Below are 12,763 nucleotides of genomic sequence, written 5' to 3'. Positions count from 1 at the left end.
GGTCTGGGGGGCTCTTGGGGGTCAGGCTGCTGGAGGGGGGTCTCCAGGGGGTGCTGTCAGGGGAGGGAGTCTCAGAGGGGTGCTCGGGGAGGGTCTCAGGGGGGTCTCAGAGGGGCGCTCCAGGGTGTTGCTCTCAGAGGGGTGCTATCAGGAACGGTCTCAGGAGGTTGCTCTCAGAGGGGTGCTTTCAGGAACGGTCTCAGGGGGTTGCTTCCAGAGGGGTGCTCTTAGGGGGTTGCTCTCAGGGGCCGCTGCCTGCAACCCACCCCCCGGAGCTGGGCTGTGAGGCAGAAAGAACGCTCCTAACTGGGAGAAAACTCCCAGATGCTGATGGCTTCCCAGGCTGGTAGCCAGGGGGTCGGCCTAGCCACCAGCCTCCAACCCCAATCAATGGTAAGGAAACCCCGACATAGCCACATGCCCCTCTGTTGGCAGCCATGATGCCCCCACTCCGTGCCAGGTCTTCTCTCTCTGGAGATGTCCCTCTTTACTCCAGCACTGCGGAGGGGCTGCGGTTGCAGGATGGGCCTGTCAAGACCCATCAGTGAGCCGTGGTAGACATCAGCCTCAGACAGAGGGATTGCCAGTGATGGCTTGTCTCCCAGATGCCCGCAGCTCATTGCTTGCTAGCTTCAGCTCCCCCCTTCCAGGTTTGGGCATCCAGGGCTCACTCCCTGCTGAGTCTGGGCTTTTCTATCACCCTCTGTTACTGAAGCTGGGTACCTGCAGCCTGCTGAGCACAGCTCATTTCTCCGTATCTCTGCTTCCGTGACTTCTACTTACTCCCCAGCTCCTTCAGCTATTGCTTCTTCCTCTGAATCAGTGTTTCACTCACTGCCTCTTTAGGTCTTCCAGTGGTCACTGAAGCCTGCTGCTGCCAAGGTCCTTTGCAGCATCTTCACTTAATGCCAGCTTAACTATGGCCTACCGTAGCCCAAACTCCTGCCCTCCTGCTCATCCAGTGCAGGGACTCGCTGGTAATTCTCCTTTCTTTCAGGGAAGCAACTGGTGTTTGGGGGAGCTGAATCAGGTGCCAATTACTGCAGGGTCCCTTGCTGGTTTAATTGTGGGAGCTCCCACCAAGGGCTGTGAGATCTGCCCTTCAAGGCTCCTGTCTGCGTTATCTGCAGGGAGAGCTCGAGCCTAGCATAGGGTAGTGGGGGTTGCTCCTGGAGGCTGATAAAACCTGTCTGGTCCAGACCATGGTGGGCCAGAATGGGGCTCTGAGGGTGCAGTGGGGAAGGAAAATGGGAGGGGAGGGCGACATTGGATGCACCAGTGCCCAGGACAGCAGGCTGGAGCTGACACCTCGTCTCTGAGCCTGTGATACATCTGCATTCGGGGACCTTCTCTGCTCCTCTGCAGGACAGCACCCATGTCGTGCAGCCTGGAGCACACTATCTGTGCCATGCTAATTGCTGTATTTAGCACCATAGGATCATAGAACATGAGGGTGGGAAGGGACCTCAGGAGGTCACATCGAATCCAACCCCTTGCTCAAAGCAGGACCAGCCCCAACTAAATCATCCCAGCCTTGGTTTTGTCTCCCCAGGTCTTCAAAACCTCCAAGGATGGAGATGCCACCACCTGTCTGGGTAGCCTGTTCCAGTGCTTCACCACCCTCCTGGTAAGAAAGTTTTTCCTAATATCCATCCTAAACTTCCCTTGCTGCAACTGGAGACCAGGAGCATTGATACAGCCAGTCAAAATCCCCATCCTTAGCTGCAGCCAACACCCAATGCCCCTGAGGGAGGCTTAAAAACATGCTGATACATGGAGCAGAAAGGAGGGGGGGAGCAATTCCCTCCCAGCCCCATACAACAACCAGCAAAGCCCAGAAATACCATGAGAAACATCCCTGCTACCTGACATGGGCCTGGCCCTGCGAACAGAAATACCTTCAGCAACGATGCCTGGAGCCCGGCACAGCCGTTTCCAGAAGAGCTTTAGCTATTAGTCTGCACAGCCAGGCTCCCTTGTGCCTCTAGTGACCCAGCTCCAAGCAGAGGGGACCCTCTCCTGGGGAGTGGAGCTGTGGGTTTGAGCCCCTTCAAGTAGGGCAGGGCAAGGGGTTGTGTGTTGAAAGCGAATGGGGACATATGGGGCCCAAAACCATGGCGTCTACCAGGTGTGACCCAGCTCCTCCCCAATAGCTCGAAGCCAAAGGCTAAGCGGGCTCTCCCGCTTACAACGTGCAAGCAGGGGCTGCAGACAGGCCATCCTTGGTGCCTCTGTCCATCGTGGTGGGGAACAGGGGGAGTAGGGTGCCAGGCATCTCATCTCCTGCATAGGGCTGGAGCCTGGACTGCGACCGGCAACGCCAGGAGATTTGGCTTCTCACGTCCCCTTCCCACGTGCACTGGTGCCTCGCCCGCTCCCCGGGAGCCCTCGTGGTGGAAGAACCCTGCTTGTTTGTGGGGCAGGCGGCCAAGACTGCTCCAAGGGAGGCTGCTGGCTCAGGCGCGGCTGGGAGGAGGCCCCTGGAAACGCTCCTAATGGAAAACACTCCTGGCTGCATCGCAGTGTGCACGTCTCTCACCGAGAGCCGGCCCGTACGCCGTCTGCTGGGATGTGCAAGAAGTTGCTGCAGTGTACAGGCATGCCCACATGCAAATCAGAAAGCAATTAAAAGCAGGTAGCAAGGAAGAAGTCTAATGATGCTGATCTCCTGCCCCCCTCTTCCCCCCCCCGCCGTGCTATTGAAGTCTTGAGCCCCGGTCTTGGCTGAATGGGGATCCCCTGGGCAGTTCCAGCCTGGTGAGGTCATTAATGGACTCCAGGTGCTGATGCTGTTACCTCTGTGTCATCCTGACCAGGGTGAGATGATAACAGGGATGCAGAATAACCTGAGCTCTCTGCCATCGCTCCACCCCAGAGAATCGCAGGCGGCTGTTTTCCAAGTGCAGACATGTTCAAGGAGAAGGATCCCACCTACCAATCTCCCTCCCTGCCCACATTCCTTGAACTATCTCCCAAGAACAAAGCAGGCTGGAGCCCAACGCAGCTGACAAATGCTTCCCAGGTCATGGCCTGGGCTGGTGCAGCTGTGCTGGCAAGCAGGGATATGTGCGGAGCAGCCCAGTCTGGCTGCATCCTCCTAAGCCTCACAAGAGTCCTCACGCATGGACAGGCAGGACGGCATCAACCGATGGCACCCACAGCCTGCAAGTGGAGCTAGATGCTGTAGAGCGCTGGGTTCATAGATTCAGTGAATCATAGAAAATGAGAGTTGGAAGGGAGCTCAGGAGGTCACATCGAGTCCAACCCCTGCTCCAAGCAGGACCAGCTCCAACTACATCATCCCAGCCAAGGCTTTGTCTACCCAGGTCTTCAAAACCTCCAAGGATGGAGAGTCCACCATCTCTCTGGAGAGCCTGTTCCAGTGTTTTACCACCCTCCTATTGAGAAAGTTTTTCCTGTTATCTAACCTAAACTTCTCTTGCTGCAACTGGAGCCCATTGCTCCTTGTTCTGTCATCTGCCACCACCGAGAACAGTCCAGCTCCATCCTCTTTGCAAACTCCCTGCAGGGAGTTGAAGGCTGCTATTAAATCCTCCTTCTCTTCTCTAAACTAAATAAGCCCAATTCCCTCATCTTCTGCCCACAAGTCATGTGCCCCAGCCCCCAAGCCATGTTCGTTACCAATTCTTTAATGTGTCCACATCTTTTCTGAAGTGTGTGTGTGTGGCGGGGGGGGAACTGGACACAGGACTCCAGATGTGGACTCTCCTGTGCCGAATGGAGGGGAAGAATCACTGCCCTCCATCTGCTGGCAATGCTCCTACTCATGCAGGGCTCTTTGGAAACCTTTTATAAAGAAGCCAACAGGAGCTGCTGGGTTAGGGGGGCTGCTTAAACACCTGCATGGAAAAACAAGGCCTTGATGTCTCCTGCAGGGATGCAGTGGCATGCTCTGCCCGCCTGCCAGAAGGTAGCAGAGTGCTTTGGGCAGGCTCGAGGCAGCATGTGATGTGGGTTGGTGCCGGGCTGCGCGGCAGCGCCCTGTGTGCTCAGGTTGTCCCCGATTCAGACGTCATCTGCGCATGGCTAAACCGGCTGGGCGCGCGAGCAGCTGCACCAGCTGGTTAGCTCTCACCAGTCCATTAAACAGGGCTCCTACCCTGCCATAAAACGCAAGTGTAATGGCTCTGCTTTATCTCCGTCTTTATCGCCATACTTCACTTGCTCGTTTTATCGGCCTCTGACTAATAATTAATCTCCTGAAGCCGCCAGCCCTGGCCCCAGCTTGCTCTGCCTCTTGTCTGGAGCATGTATCGGAATGGATCTCTCCCTTCTGGGACCTGCCTCTCGCACCCTCCCGGGAAGGCATTGAAGCAAGTACGCCGGCGCTGCAGCCTCAACGCACGGGCACAGGAATGCTTTATAGTTATGCAGAGGTTTCTAATACCTCTGGATTTCCAAAGTGTGGCGGTCCAGGATGCAGTGCCGCCCCCCCAAAATCCCTCAACCCTTGTCTGCTGTTGGACAGGAATGTTTCTAGAGCACCAAATCATAGACGCACGGGACAGACAAGCTAACAGGGCCCTCAGAAACTCACATCTAATCCAGCCGCCTCCTTATATCAGCTATCCTCCAGGACTGTTTGCTTACCTATTTCTTAAAATGACACAATCAACCCAAAGAGGACGGAGCTGGACTGTTCTCAGTGGGGGCAGGTGACAGAACAAGGAGCAATGGGCTCAAGTTGCAGCAAGAGAAGTGGAGGTTGGATATTAGGAAGAACTTTCTAACCAAGAGGGTAACAGGCTCCCCAGAGAGGTGGTGGCATCTCCATCTTTGAAGGTTTTGAAGATCTGATTAGACGAAGCCTTGTCTGGGATGATGTAGTTGGGGCTGGTCCTGCTTGGAGCAGGGGGTTGGACTAGATGTGACCTCCTGAGGTCTCTTCCAACCCTCATTTTCTATGACTCTGACCCCATTGCAATGTAGCAGGCAGGCACGCTGCCAGAAACACTATGAGCACCCTGAGCTGCCTTAGGTTGAGCAGGGGGATGAGGATGCAGCCAGTGTCCTGCTGCTGCAAGGACAGGAAGCAGTTATTAAAGTGCCCTTGAGTGATCCAAGGAAGAGAGCCATGCCTCCCTCCCCGCCCCACTGCAGAGGAAGATGAAAGTCCGCCCTAGTCTCTATCAGTCTAACCCCAAATACGGTGATCGTATTCCAGGACATCCTGGAAGATGCTGGGAAAGCAGGAAAATGGATCCAGTTTAGGCCCTGCAGAAGTCTTCAAAGAACCATCTCAGTGTCCAGTGTTAGGCACGGGATGGTTTCCATGTTTCCGAGCATCCCCGGGCTCAGCTGATGCTCTCTGGTTTTTCCACCAGTCATAGATTCATAGATAGACACTAGGGCTGGAAAGGACCTCGGAAGATCATCATTGCTGTCTGCATCAGATTATACCACCCCCGAGTCACAGCGCTGTCCCCAGAGTTTCTGTTCAGAGTGGATTATTAGGAGACAACAACCCCTTGCCCTGCACAGCTCAGTGCCCTGGGGAGGACAGAAGCAGGTTGAGGCTAGAAACAGGAACCGGGGTGTCATTGCTCCTGCCAGGGTGCTTGCACTCAGGGACAGGAAAGACAAGGGCTGAGGCCCTGCCGGGGCAGTGGGAAGCCTCTTGCTTCTGCTGAGTGCCTAACCCCAGGCATCTAACCCTAGATCTACAGGAGGAAATGCTCCTGCACCTTTCATTCACCCTTCTCCCTGCAGCAATCCGGAGGCGGTGGATACCATCTGGTGGTAATGCGGGGGAATTGCCCATGCCCTGCCCTGCTGCACCGTCCATGGCTCCGTTTCAGGCTTGTTTCCAGGTTTTCTGTCCATAGGGTTGGCAAGGGTACAACCCAAGAGGAGAGAATTCATAGAGCATAGAGGGCTGGAGGAGACCAGAGGAGGTCACATCTAGTCCAACCTCCTGCTCCAAGCAGGACCAGTCCTAATGGCATTACCTATAATTCACCTTCTTCCTCTGCTGTGTGGCTTCTAGACTTCAGCTAGCTCCTTCCCAACCTGCCCTTTGCCCCCTGTCTCTAGCCAGCCCTACGACTGCGGCCGGCGCCGTTCTAACCCCAAGAACAGCTAATGGGACAATGGCCCTAAGGGAGTGTCACGGCCAGGGGGTTGTGGGGACTTTAACTTGCTGGAAAACTAGGAGCAGATTTTGTCTGGGAGTCATCCAGGTGATTGCAAGGCCACTCAGGTGGCCACGGGGGAGAGGCTGGAATCGCTGCCAGCGGGCAGGCCCTTGGGCAGGGAGGTGCTTGCATTGAGCCAGGGACAGCAGAGTCAGCAGGGGTGACTGGAGCTCTTCATTGTGGCCAAGAGCCTTGGTCTGCCTGCTTGTGGAGCCCTTCCCATGGGGCCCCCTCTTCATGTCAGGCTAAAGGCTGGCCCTGGGGCGGCTGTGAGAGCAGGGTCCATTCCTGGGGTTCTCCGCTGCTTCCACAAAGGCACTGGGGGTAGTCAGGGACACGGGCTATTGCAGGGTGTAGAAAGCACCTGGGACCTCCTCCTCCTCCAGCCCCAAGATTCAGGATCCTGGGACAGCCACTCGCTTTCCAAGCTCTCACCCCTGCAGCAAGGGCTCCCGAGCCTGCCTCTACTCCCCCTTGCACCAGTCTTGCACTGGGCAGCTGTGGATGTCAGTGGGCGCCTCCTGATATGCACAGGGCCAGGTAAAGACGATGCTCTGCCCATTTTAAGTTCCCAGACAGGAGCATCCCCATGTTCATAAAACTCTCCTGAGCTGAGGGGGCTTCACACAAGGCCAGGCACAGGATTTAGGGGCCTCCTATCCCCCTCCTCAAGCCCAGTTCCAAGTTCCCACTGCACTGGAAACCCCGCAGCAGCAAGACAGAGCCCGGAGGCAATGAGCCAGACCTTCCTTTTGGGGCGTTTGCCTGGCTCTCTGCCCCGCTGGCTCTCTGAGGGCGATGCACGGCCCCAGCCCCACACAGACCCCGCCATAAATCAAGCCCAGGATAGAGCGCCGTTCCAGGAACGCAGCCGGCCAGCCCCGGCTTTCTGTGGGAAAGCAGCACACGCCCCGCATCAGCGCCGAGGAGAGCCTGTGACGCGGTGGAGTAAGTTCTCTTTATAGCTCCGGGCCTGGCCTTTCCCACAGATGTGGCTGGGTACCAGAGCTGCCTGGCAGGCCCCTGGGGACTTGGGTCATTTGCTAGTGGCTTGGTGCCAGCAGGGCTCTGTTTCTGCCATGAGAGCATCACGTCTGCTGCAGCGGGTTGAGACTCTGCACGGTGCAGCGAGCAGCTGGGGTTTAGCCTATGAGATCCGGGGTGGGGGTAGGATTTCATAGACATTAGGGCTGGAAGGGACCTCGGAAGATCATCGAGTCCAGCCCCCTGCCCAAACGGCAGGAAGTCAGCCGGGTTCGTAGGATCCCAGCAAGATGAGCATCCAGTTTGCTCTTGAAGGTGTTCAATGTGGGCGCTTGAACCACCTCCGGTGGCAGGCTGTTCCAGACCTTGGGGGCTCGGACAGTAAAGAAATTCTTCCTTATGTCCAGCCTGAAACGGTCTTGAAGTAGTTTGTGACCATTCGACCTCGTCATCCCTTGGGGCGCTCTGGTGAACAAACGTTCCCCCAGATACTGGTGGTCTGGTAGGATGAGAGGGGTTGGCTCACACACGGTCTCACCTGTCTGGAGCATCTACAGCAAGTACACTGAGTGAGCTGTCATCTCTAGGGCTGGGATACTAGGCCTCCGACCAGCCAGCTCTCCGGAGCTGACAGGCTCTACTGACGCATTCTCACCGAACCCCGCAAAGTCCAGGCCAGAGATGTCCCTTGATGATGTCTGGTGGATCAGCCCTTCCAGCTAGAGCATGCACCAGAAGGGTGAGAAGAGCTGCACCGGTGGAGGCAGACAGGACCGGGCTCTCCACTGGGATATCGGTGCCAGGCGAGATGTTGTCACTTAGATCCAGAGTGGGATGGGCACGGCTGGCAGGTCACAAACCACTGCAGCCACTCCGTCGGTGTGTGCAAAACTCGGCAAGTGGCCCCTGGGGATGGTCAGTGCTGCTAGAAGCAGCTTGAGTACCTGGGAGCTTGCATCCTGGGAGCTGACTACCTTGCTCACTGGCAGATATGTTGGAGTCCAACCCAAGCTTGTGGGCTCCCCCCTGAGTCACTAAACTATGCTAGGGCTCAACTGGGGAGTTGCCACAGCCCCTGCAAGCCTTACAAATCTACAGCTCCCCTATAGACATCCATGAACAAACCCTCCCAGCACCCACCAGGGCTGAGCTAGCCTTGCCCCCCATTGCACACAGAAGGAAACTGAGGCAAGGAGCTGTTCTCAAGCCAGATTTGCAAGCTGCTCAGTCTGAGACTGAAATCCACTCTGTGTGGAGCCCAGGGTCAAGCCTAGACCCTTGGCCTTCCTCACTGCTAGCCTTGCAGAAAGTCACATACCTCATGGCCAGTCCTAGCAGGCAGTGGCCAGCCCTGCAGATCCATGCAGACCCCCTGCCCACCCTGGCAGCCTTCCCCTCTCTTGCTCTGTTTTTGCTTGTGAAATATAGCAGCAGGGATCCTCTTCATGGCAGCACACTGTTCAGGGGGGTCCTACCTTGCCCCCGACTCCCTCCCCTCACCCGGTGCCCTCTGCAGCAGGACTGGGCTGGGATCCTTATTGGGGGGCCGTGTCCAAGACCCATGGCCTTCCAGTTTGGACCTGTGCAGAGAGAGGCCTGACTGGAGATGGGGTGGGAGAGCTGCAGCCAAAAGCTGCCTCTGGGTTCTTCACACCGCATCTCTCTGGCCCAGCACGAATGCCCAGGGCAAGGTCGCAGCCTGCGGTGGTGGCTGGCAGGACCGGGCTCTGTGGCCCCCTGATATCTCTGGCTCTGCACAGATCTCCACACCTTAGCCAGCCGCATGGGAAGCACCTGCTCAGCACAAGCCCATCTCACCTGAGGGCAGGATCCTGCCTCCGCCGGCCACCCCTGCGGCCTCTCTCATCCCTGGGGAGTCCCATCTCCCAAAGAGGAATCACTGACTCTCATCCCTGGGGAGTCCCATCTCCCAAAGTTGAATCACTGCCCCTCTGGTAGGAGCCGTTGTCCTCTACATGGCAGCAGAGCTGATCCTTTGGGGCACGGATGCTGACCCTTGGAGATCCGAACCCTTGCCCACAGCCTGGTGCCAGTCGGCTCTGCCAGGGGCTGTGAAACAGCTGCCCCCTGGCTTCCACGGCCTGGGCAGATCTGACCCTCCTTCTCCTTTCTAACAGGCTTTGAAGGGCCGTAGAGCAGTTAACACTGTCAACATGGAGGAATCCCCTTGGGCATCCAGACTGGGCAGCGAACGGGGCATCTTCAGAGCTATTATTTTCAGTGCCAGCTGTCCCAGCATTGGCCCTGGATGCAGGCATCTTTCTGCAGCTGGACAATAGCTGGCTTTGGACAATAGAAGTGGATCCCCCGGCGGATGGAGAGGCCTGTCCCTGTTCGCTTGCCTGTTGTCTGTGCCCTCGGGGGAGCCCATGGGGGGAGCAGTGGGTTAGGGGGTCCTTGTACGGGACAGGGAGCTATCTGCATTCGAATAGCCCCTGACAGGGGGGAGACCTTGTGAACATCTGTGAGCTACTTTTTGAATCCCAACCCAAGACAAGTGGTGACCGAATGAGCCGTTTGCTTAGCCAGGCAGCTCAGAGGCTGAGAAGGTGAAAAAGCACCTTCCTGGGAAGAAAAAGGAGCACAAGAAGGAAGCTGACACCAGAAGGAAAGGGGTGAGCGGGTCAGGAGTGGGTTCAGGCTGGCATCGAGGAGAAAATTGCTCCCTTCCAGAGCAGGAGGTGTGTGGTCTCCCCTGCTCTCCGTCATGTATCCTGATTGCTAAAATCCCAATAAACCAGCGTATAGTTCAGAGGAACTTGCTTTGGCTTCTCTTGGACTTCTCCGGATAAAATAAAAGTCCCCAGAGTCATCCCGGGTGCAGCAGGAGTTAGACAGAAACGGGCTCGACAGCGCTCAGGCATCTCAGTAAAGGTACAGCTTGCAACGAGGAGCTGGCTCACTGCGTCCACCACCCCAGCTCACAGCCCCGGGAACAGAAGGAGGTCAGAAGTGAGAGAGGCCTGGAAACTGCAGCACAAATGCTTTCCCCACTGAATGGGATTTTCTGCATGGGAGCGGTGCTCAGAGTTGCAGTCATGCACATGGACCCCACAGTGCAAGGTGCTGCACAAATACAGGAGTTTTACCCCTGCTCTGATTGGTATGGATGGCGGGGGTGCCTTCCTTTATCCAGGGGCACGGCCTCTACCTGGGACCTCTCAAGCAGCTTTTTATAGAAGCCGGTTCGGGTGTGATGTCTGGTGTTGTATCAGGGTTGACATCATTTTGCTAAGAGCTTAGATGATGGATTTTGTCTGGGCTGGTTTACACAGGGCTGATCCTGCCTCGGGCAGGGGGCTGAACTAGATGTGGGCTCTGGGGGTCCCTTCTAGCCCCGCGGCTCTGGGTTTCCACGATCTATGAACACAGGACAAACACTGTCAGACAGTTCAGCACAGGAACGACAAAGCAGTCTTGGGAGCCCCATGCTGGGCAGCCTGATGGATGTCAAGAGCTCTGTAAGCATCACGGGAAAGCTTTGAAGAGGGATTTGAAAGAGGAGAGTGAGGTCAAGTCTCCAGGAAACACATTTTATTTGAGCAAATCCTCTAGTTTATTTATTGTTTTTCTACAAAATCGGCAGCTTCACAGAATCACAGAAAATGAGGGTTGGAAGGGACCTCAGGAGGTCACATCTAGTCCAACCGCCTGCTCAAAGCAAAGCAGCACTATCCCCAACTAGATCATCCAGCCAAGGCTTTGTCTATCTGAGTCTTGAAAACCTCCAAGGACGCAGATCCCACCACCTCTCTGGGTACCGCTCCAGTGCTTCGCTACCCTCCAAGCGAGAAAGTGTTTCCTAATATCCAACCCCAACTTCCCTTGCTGCAACTGGAGCCCATTGCTCCTTGTTCTGGCATCTGCCCCCACTGAGAACAGTGCTTGATATGACTTTTCCATCTTCTTCCAACTTCCTACTTGCAAAAGGGGATTGACATCGTATCTCCCATTTCCTTACAGTGACATTATAGACAGGATGGTCGAGGGATTATGCGAGAAGCAAGGATTTCTTTGGGGGGATCTCTTTTATTGGACCAGCTACCTCATTGGCATAGCTTTCAAATACACAGCGTCCTTCTGACCCTGTTCCAGCTTGTCACCGAGGTGTGGAAATACTGGTAGGGATGGCACAGAGACAAGGGACATCTGCATCAACAGGAGGCTGCAGCAGGTTTCAGGAGGGGATGGGACTTTAGCTATCCAGTGAAACAGGTGGATACAAGAACAAGTCCCTGGGGGTGACCGGATGGGCAAAATACACAGCTCCCCTGGGGACAGTCCATCAGCCAGGGTTGATGTCTGCCCAAGAGAAGGAATAAGACCCTAGTTTATTGTATCTCAGATGATAAGCAGATTAGGGCAGGGCCTCTGTTATCCTGTAGGTTTGCATAAAGCCACGAAATAGTAATAGTAATAATAATAGTAATAGTAATAAGATTATGGCAACAATAATACCAACAATAACAATTATATAATCATAATAATCTAACATTAATTTGGTTACAATAACAGTGGTAATAGTAACAAAGATAATAATAATATGATAATAATAACAGCAATGGCAATGACAAACAGATGTTTCTCTCCCTGTAACCAAGTATAGTAACTAAAGGAAGATGCTGCCATCTAGAGTTTAAAAATCTATTGCACTCACACACACACACACACACACACATGCACGCACATGTGCACGCGCACACGCACAGCTCTACAGACACATGCACACACAACCAAGCAGGCACATCTAGCCTCAACTGGCAGGAGCTAAGATACCAGCTGCCTGGATCTGCCCTTTGGCCCATACACAGAAATGGGGAATTCAAAGGGGAAAAAAAAAAAAGTGAATTTTTGGAACCGGCAAAATAACTATTTCCCAGGCTCTCAGCAGGGCACCGGCCTCTGCAGCTCCTGGGGGGCAGGGGGCCATGTAGCTGCCAGTTTTGCAATCACATGTCGTGCGGACGCGTAAGCTAGGAACTATTTAAGAACATTTTTTTTTTTTTTAGATGCCCCAAAAGCCACAATCCCACAATTGCGAAAGACGACAATGGTGGTTGAATAAGCAATGGACCTCAGGAGGGAAGTGAAAGCAGCTATTAAAAGCACATGTGTAACAAAGGGAAGAAAGGGGAAGCGGATAATAAATCAGATGTATCAGAACGGCACGAAATTCCCCGGGGAAGCGATCGGTAACGAGAAGATGCCCCCGGCTGGCAGAATTAAGGAAGATGAGGAATTTTTCAAGTAGGAGGAAACCAGTGACACACTGGAGGGGTTGGCCTGGTACCGCAGGGGAGAAGTGGCGGGTGCAAGGCAGAAGTGCTCAAGAAAGGCTTCTGGTTTCTGCGTTCGGAGCGGTCAGATGACTGCGGTCCCATGCCACAATGGTAACGAACCCCCTTTCCCTCCTGCCGAACAACAGGAGACGTTAAAAGCACGGATTACAGCTACAACAGGTGATAGTTACACTCATGTCGCACACGCGACTGTGCTGCTGGCGTGGTTCAGGCACAACAAATAGTTGCACGTGGTTGTGAACATGGGAAGATGGCAAGACAAATAGCGGCACAATGTTGCGAACGTTGTAAGACGGTGAGACA

The sequence above is a fragment of the Alligator sinensis genome, unplaced genomic scaffold, assembly GCF_000455745.1.
Source record: "Alligator sinensis unplaced genomic scaffold, ASM45574v1 scaffold149_1, whole genome shotgun sequence".
In the NCBI taxonomy this organism is placed as follows: Eukaryota; Metazoa; Chordata; order Crocodylia; family Alligatoridae; genus Alligator; species Alligator sinensis.
The sequence above is the reverse complement of the archived record's forward strand: the minus strand, read 5'-3'. Positions refer to the sequence as shown.